The sequence below is a fragment of the Colias eurytheme genome, chromosome 18, assembly GCF_061535395.1.
Source record: "Colias eurytheme isolate Ceu_HAF_F1 chromosome 18, ilColEury1 Martin Lab GWU primary, whole genome shotgun sequence".
Classification (NCBI taxonomy): Eukaryota; Metazoa; Arthropoda; class Insecta; order Lepidoptera; family Pieridae; genus Colias; species Colias eurytheme.
The window spans coordinates 4,815,549-4,824,596 of record NC_142997.1 but is presented as its reverse complement, the minus strand read 5'-3'; positions in this window follow the sequence as shown (position 1 = coordinate 4,824,596).

Below are 9,048 nucleotides of genomic sequence, written 5' to 3'. Positions count from 1 at the left end.
CGCGACATGTATGAACCTGTTCGGCACAGGCCGTCGCGCGCCGCCCGCTTTGTTTCGTTCGACCTCCGATTAACATCCGATACAAAAGTATCGGAACCGAAGTCGGAACCGAAAGTGTAATAATAATCGGAAGTTCCGACTTAACGGAACCGGAATCGAAGCTCCGTTACATCTCTGGTCTGTGAGTCAATCTGTCAATGTCGTATTGAGTAATCTTGTAGAGCGGGTGTGATAAATCCTGAACCGTTGGCTGAAGGATGATTTTTGTTTGCTATTATTTAAAGAGGTCTAAGCGGCGTTTATACGAATCCCACTTAGCTTTATTAGAAACAATACATTGAACATAAGTCAAATGCTATTTTTTGTCTAATACAGGTATTGCAAATATTTTCTACATAGGTACTTAATAAGTATTATAATATGAAGTAAGGATCATTTACCTACACAATTATTTTTTTATGTATACCTACATAATATAAAAAAAATTTCATTTTCTCAAGATTGGAACGACATAAAAGGTTAACTTGTATCTTTATACAATTTATGATTCTTTAATCAATTGAACATTCTATTTATAAATTAATATCAATTTTACTATCCCGCTGCTGGAAAAAACGTAATTTAGGTATCTGTCTGTTAGTGGCATTCTATCTCCGGCGGTTCAAAGAGATGTCTTTATTTAAAGGTTTCCATTTGAGTGGTTTAATGAAAATCTGTTGTGTTTTATTAAAGCTGGATAACATTTATTTTAGGTAGATTACTCCCGAAAGCTCTGCTACTTTCATCCTAATTTTCTGATTGTAAAAGAACATAAACATACAATGTTTTCATTAAACAAGCGGGGAACTGTTCACGAATTTCTCCGTAGCTAAAAGCGACGAAACAAAGTCCTGTCTCTTAACTAAAGCCAACAGCCGATAGTTAGCGAATTGTACACAGCGCGGCTATTTGTCGGAATATACGCTGGGAACTTGCAACTTTTCCAATAAATAATATCCTTCAAAACGCGTTCATAAAGTTCGGAAAAGAACATTCTTTCACTTGATAGAAATTTAACTGTAGCGATTGTATTCACTTACGCATATCGATTTGCGTGCTCTTTTTTATGGTCATAATATTATGTACTTTGACTGTCATACAAGCTATACCCTACATTTAAGAATCGTTACACTTTAACATCTTTATAATATGCCTTATTTTAGCCTTATTTTACATAAAAACAACTCTTACAATTTTTTAACACATTAAATATATTTATTTTTATTTTTTTCTAAACATATTTTCCCATGAGTTACATGAAATAAAGATTAGAATAAATTAGGAAACTTAATTCAAGCTTTAACGGAAACACTCATTAGGACCATTAAATACTGCTGATCTAATTAAGTCGCGATGTGACGTAGCGAAGTAATTCCTACAGAAACGTATACTTCAGTTTGAATGAATAATTATTTTAACTTTCGTTTCTATTATGAAGTAGAAAATAAATCCTGATCAAACATATTCAAATGACGGTAATATTAGATTAATAGAGATGTAACAATGTATTGACTAGTAATTGATAGTAGATAATAATAATTATTAATAAAGCATACTGTTCGTTTTTTAGCTATAGATTCAATTATATTTTTTATTAGTAGTTACTTATTATTAAAAATATACTTATTTACTACTTAAATACATAATATCATATAACCTACTTACGCTGTGAAAAATCACATGTCATTTTTAACATCAGTCCGTGCACGTAAAATTATAACGTGCGTATCTTTCAAATTAATGAGAATGAAAAAAAATGAGCACATTATGTAATGGGAAAAAAATATTAAATGAATTCCAACAACATTCAGTAGAATTGACACGATTCCGTGTTTTCCTCTTTCTTAATTAAAATATGAAACGAATTGAATTCAGCTTGAAACGTGAATTTGTTTGAAGTAATGCTGGGTTTAAATAGAGCATGATTTTCAAAATGTATCACTAAAGCATATTTTTATCAGAAATACGAGTATGTTGATAATAACAACCAATACACCAAATTTGTTGCAGCAAAAATATGATATAGTTGGCGGACTGCTCGTTATTTGCTTTTATATTATATCAACAATTATTTTCAGGGAATTATACATATAATATTTGCGATGTACAGGAGAATATTAAATAACAAAATAATTTCCAGTTTAACGTTATTCGTAAACAAGGTTCAAATGATTTATCAGCATTAAATATTGCATATCATTGTTTAACAAGTTTTCTATCGCATAGCTAACATCCGGGCTTTAAATTAAATTCGTTAAAAGCATCATTTTTATGTCGAGCATTGATATTGAATTCATATTTCCAAAAATAATAATTAAGCTCCTCATTCGAAAGCAAAATAACTTCGAATAACGTCGTTTTTATATCGCGGAAGAACTGTTAAATCGCCAAACAATTGTACAATGAATATTCATTCTATCAATGAGCATTACAATTTAATAAGAAAGCCAAAAATTAAGCGGTTCAATTGAGCAAATGAATGGATCAGTAATGCCGGGTCCAGACTGGTGAAACGTAACATGCAATGTAACATTCTGCCTTTCATTGCATGTTCGCTGCTGGTGTGGACGCATAGCGCGCTCATAACGCGCATTCACTACGAACCTCCCGTAGTCGTGTTCCTTGCCCCTTTGTGTTCGTCGAAAAACCGACAAATTTCGGATCGCTCCGCGCGCGGCTTGTAATGCTCGTAGCATGCGCGTGTAATGCACAATTCGCGCGCGCAAGACGTCCAAACTATGAGAAATTGTTACAAAGTGTGTTACCTTTCATGATACATTGCAGCAATGTGGACGGTGAATTCTTTCATTGCATGTTACATTTCATGTTACGTTTCACCAGTCTGGACCCGGCATAATAGAGTGCGAACTGTCGAGCGGCGACAAAAGAAAAGTGGGCTAGGAGCGCCTTTGTTCTTAGTAAATCGACTACTGAAGTCGTTTGTCGCCATTATATCACGCTGATTCGACGTTTATGGTCGACCTGCAGCGTCTTACTGTAACTCTTGGTTTGTTCACTGATTATTATATGGGCGCTCGTTTAGATATATCGAGTGCGAGTGTTACGAGTACTGTTTATTAGCTAATGAGACATGGAAAAGAAGTATAAAGCTATTTTTTACGATGATCATGTTTTTGTCTGAGGTCATGAAGTATTAGGCACAATAATTATACCATTAAAGATCTAGTAAAAAATATAATACTTGCATCAAACATACGTAAATACAATTTGACCTGTTTTTCTTAGCAAACAACCCAACATAGTTCTTTCAAAAGTTTATGAAATATTTTTCTTGTCATATTATGAAAATTTTATAAACTTTTTTAGTGAGAGCAACTAGCTGAAAAATAATTTCATTTCAAATACTCACAGCTAGTGTATATATTATTGCGTTTATTTTTAAATTTGCATAGGCTGGTGGTGGGCTGGTGGTTACACAAAATGCACTATTTATTTTTATTTGATACCAATTTGCCTTATAGACACTTTACTTTGAACAGACACATGTTTTAATGAAATGAGTTTAGTGTTTACCTATAGGTATTATTGTCTGTTTAGAAAAGTTTCCATGTAGATGAGTTATATGATTTTTGTATTTATTCTATTATCTTCAAGTTCATGCAATGCATATCAATTTCTGTATTTGTAAAGTATAAATGAAATAATTCTCTTCCAACTTCTTCTTCACTTGTATATATTTTAATCTGCTTAATTCAATTGTTTTTATTACCATATATAATAAATAATAATCTTTAGTAGAAGTATAACGCTATCGAAACTTTTTGAACGGATAAATTGCCTTTCTATAATCTAAAATTCGCATCCATTTTGAAGGACTGCCGTGAAATTGCTATCTTGATAACGTTATATTTTTATTTAAAAACTATCCAGTATATTTGCAACGAACACGTCAAAACAGTCATTCATCATATTTATCTTTCGCACTCTATCGAATGCTGTGAAACTTATTTAATGTTTTAGTTGCAGTTTTTTAGTTATTTAAACAGACAGACAAACTTAGGAGAGTGCTTTCACACTAATAATAATATAAAGAGGAAATATTAGGTTGTTTGTTTGTTTGAATTGAATAGGCTCTGATACTACTGGACCGATTAACAAAAAAAATATTTTACCATTAGATTACATATAGAATAGACACTTTATCCCTGATGGATATAGGCTATAATTTAAGATTTTTTTATCCCAGGTCAAACTGGGCGGAATCAAGTCACCGCTGGTGTTTTTAAAAATAGATTTACGATGAATAATAATATTATTATCGAATTATATAGTTCATGTTCATAAGATTTATTTGACTTAAAAGTTTTAAAGCTTTATTCATAAGCTGAAGAATATGAATGATTTTATAAATATAGAATTTCACAATAATAAAATAGTCAATAGTGTAGGTATACATCTTGATAATCTCACTGGTTGTCCCAATATGCTTTGATCAGTTTTTTAGAAGTTTTGACAGTAACAAGTTGACTCTCTGAGTGTTTGCTAAAATAAGGATGAAAATAGTTCTCTCTGTGGAAATGTGAATTATTAGGTATAACCGTATATGTTAAAATATTATTGAACATGAAAATAAACGCTTGCGCTGAAAATAAAGCGACAACCCACACTACATGAAACAAATTAATTATAAGAATATACTGTTACTTTTTAACTATCCGTCGATAAAAATAACCTGCAATATTTCGATATTGTGAGCAATTTTATAAAAATGTAAGTTAATTTTATACATAAAGTAAAATGCAATAAAGAATAGCACAATGAAACAATACCGGTAGCGGGTAACAAGGATATTTTTAACAATGCTAATTAAAATAGACGGGCTTATTGTAAAGACGATTTCTCATACACTTATCTTTATGGTACACCTACCTAGGTATAATAAAATTTAGAATGTTTACCTTAGTCTTGATCATGTTAAGAAAGTATTCGTCACACAAAAATAAATAAATTATGTATGTGCGAATTAAGCGCGTCACACACGGTGAAGATATTACTATAATATTTTATCTTAAGATACTGTTATATTTTATATTACCTACAGTATCTTAACGCATCCGGTATCAGCGTTCGGACCATCATTTTTCTTTTTGTCATTGCGTACTAAGACCCCAGTAGAACCGCCATCCTGTTACAAATGACGCGAAATTTTGTGGGTCATTTGTAACAGGATGGCGGTTCTACAGGAGTCTTAGTACGCAATGACAAAAAGAAAAATGATGGTCCGAACGCTGATACCGGATGCGTTAAGATACTGTAATATAAAATATAACAGTATCTTAAGATAAAATATTATAGTATGTAATATAAAATATAACAGTATCTTAAGATAAAATATTATAGTATCTTCACCGTGTGTGACGCGCTTTAGAAACAAACTTCATATTATGAGTTTTAATTTATCATATTATTTTTCTGCCCTAGTGTATTTTAAATTAGCTAAAAATATCATTAATTCTCAAGAAAAGCTATAACGATAATAATACCAAATTTACACCATTGGCTGATCATTATTACGGCATTAAATAAATCTATAGACGATAGGAGGAATAAATAGGTAATTTCTCAGTGGCTATCCACATAAAACTAATGGCTCGAAGGGAACAAGTGAAGCGAAAACCTGTGATAAAAGTTATCAAAGTGTCATTAAATTAGCTATTTTACTAGCCGTCATTCGGAACAATATCTGTCCGTGGGAAGCCATTACCGACTTTATATTTGTTTTAGTCTCTTCCATAATTACTCGGCGTTTGCTGAGACTTGAAAGAGTTTATGTATTTAGATTTGGCGCTCTATAAATTTATGTTGCACTTCATAACCATTGGATATAAAAGTTGTATGTGGAATGAATGAATAGTTTTCAGAGATTTAAGTATTCTCTCATATTCTTTGAAACCATAGTTCAGGTAATAATATAAATATTTCTCCTTGCACATAAAAACATATGTTCCGTGGCATCTTTTATTATCATTGATTGTGTTATGAGCTGCAAATATAGCTTAAACATTTGCAAAATAATACGATAGAAGACCCGTAACAAACACTCCCATTGACTGAACACACTGTAACATTTGCGAAATCCAACACACACGCTCTACAAAAATACAATAATACATAACGATCGATTGAGCGTGAAGGTCAAATATTTGGTACATTTTATCTCATTCACAAAACAGTTTTCAAATTTATGACACTTGACTCGTCTAGCTGGACCCAAGGGGTTTAACCTGAAATGGACGCGGCCGGCAGCGAGGAAAATATATTTCCAAGTTTACTCGACCATAAATAACTGTAGAGTGACAGGGCGATGATAAACTCTCAAGCGAGAGTTCATCACGCGTCGCTTACTGAATATTGAACAAATGCGATACTGTTCATAATATCCCGGATTATTGAATTCAATTTTAATAGCAGCTATGACTTGGATGTTCTGATTGAGAGTACCCGATGGTGATACGTAGTACCACGCCGTTTAATCTAAAAAAAGAAATACAGTGTAAACTCTATACAGGGTGTCCCACTATTGGTATACTAAGCGCGAAGGAACTTGTAGTTTTGCATACACTGATCACGTAAAAAATACTTTAAAAAAAAATTACGTCCAAAATTTTTTGCTAAATTTTTCCTGAAAATCCATGTTTTCTTCTCTAGCTTCGCACAGCCGGCATATACCTCTTCTCTAATATGAGCATTTTATCTATGAAAACATAATCTTAAACGATAGCTCACGTGCTGGTGGCAAAGTTGGGTGGCTCGCTTGTTATGGGTGTACACATAGAGTTTTAAGAATTCATCTATTTTAAAAAAAAATGCGTCTGGATTTTTTTAATTATTTTTTACGTACTCAGCGTATGCAAAACTATAACCTCCTTTGAGCTTAGTATACCAACAGTGGGACACCCTGTATAACGACACTCCATTTAACGTCAAACTCCGTATAACGTCAAGATTTCTCGACTTTGGTTGGTTTATATTGTTGTCTATACAATAATACACTCCATATAGCATCACGCTCACTCTAATTAACGACCACAATAAGACATTACCACTAGGAACTAGGACTAGGTTGTACTGACTAAGTTGCCGAAATCAATGAAAATGTAGTTGTGTACATTCTTTTTTACTGACATACCGAAGATTCTCAGAAATGCAGTCGTAGAAAAATAAAGAAAAATTCTGCATGCCGAAAAAATGGACGATCTGCCAAAAAATTGAAGAAACCTCAATATGAAGACCTTGATCAAGCGATGATAACATGGTTTCATAGGCAATATCAAAATAATATTCCTGTCTCGGGACCAATCATGCAATTTTCCCTTTCTCTCCATTTAACGACCACTCTCTATAACGTCGAAAAATGCACGGTCCCTTAAGTGACGTTATATAGAGTTTACACTGTATATTTTTCACGTCATCTTCAGTAAATAAATTATTGGTGATAGATGCACAGAAATAAGAACAATTGGTTTAACAAAAGAAAATAAATAATAAAATATCACACTACTTAGGTATTAGACCGCTTGGCAAAATAATATCGTACAAGAAAGCGCTAAATCTATTACAAATTATTTAATTGATTTTATTACCCTTCATATAACCACCATAGTAACAAGTATCCTGATGTGCTGGACATATATTATTAATATAGAATAAATGAAAATAAAACTTGTTTACGTATCTATAAACCCAGGTCTTACCATAATGCATAAAGAAGTCATTTGAAAGTTCTCAAAAGTAGCTTCTGTTTGTTGTCAGAAAGTTTGGTCAACCACAAACTCCGCTGAGACTGCAGTTTTATTTTCTCAAAACGTTCGGGAAACCTGGCAACAAACAACAGTTCACGAAAGAGAATTGCAAGTCGACGAACTTTTCAATAAAACTATAAATTTCATCTTGAGTTAGTTTTTATTCGCAACGGATACATTTTGCAGTTCCAAAGTCCAATAAAAATCTGCACTAAATACTGTTTTCAAGTAAAGTTCCTTTGTCTTCGCACTCTTTGTTTGCTTTGCAATTGTGAGTGGAACAATACAAAAAGGTTCGAATTTCGCTAACAACCTAAGCTAGAGTCGAAGTTTTAATTGCTTCGGAATAAGTCCACACCTAACCCTGCACTGAGGCAACTCCCGGGAACTTCTTTGAAGGAACCCGCGCTGATTTAAACTCATTTGCCTAAAAGGCTAGTGTTTACCAACGCAACTTTGAAATTACAAGGTTTTATTTCTTGAAAACAAAGTAACTTCTTGCTTATTGTTTATCTTAATAGCAAGCTTTCTTATAGTTGACCACGCGAGGTGCTTTGCGAAGCATTTTGAATAATAAGAAAATATTACTGAGACAAATATTATATCCAACTCTAATTCTTTCAAACTCCGCTCTATGGGTTTTCAAATCTCCTACTTGCAATTAAATTAACTTTATATTGTTAAAATTTATTAAAAATCTTCATAATTATTAGAATAACAATTAACATTTTACATAACCCTATCACAAGTATCACGAAAAAATAAAAAAGAAACATCCGCAAGAATCAATCGCAAACTGGACATCATTTATCAGGCTGACTTACATAATCTATAACGAAGTGTCCTCATTAGACCGTAATAAATCTAATAACGCTATCATTAGACTCGATCGAGCTAATCCAGTTGAAATGTACCGGCACGTATTGGCAAGTCCATAAAATAAGCGCAACGCGAAAACATAACAAAGTTTATGACGTCACAGGTGCGCGCCAGCCATAAATTCCTAAGTAAATAACGAGTGCATTTATTAATTCTAATAAACATAACGCTTTATGCACGTTTGTATTGTTAAAAGTTTTATATGGCTTTCATATAATTTCGGCACTTGCGTCGTAGCAAGCTGGTGGCAATACTATAATACCTACTACATTCTTGTGCCATGTTTCTCAAATTTTCACGTATTCGCCTTTTTGGCGTCACTGTTTGATAGAAAAAAAGGAGTTTCTATTAAAAAAGCTTTTGCTTC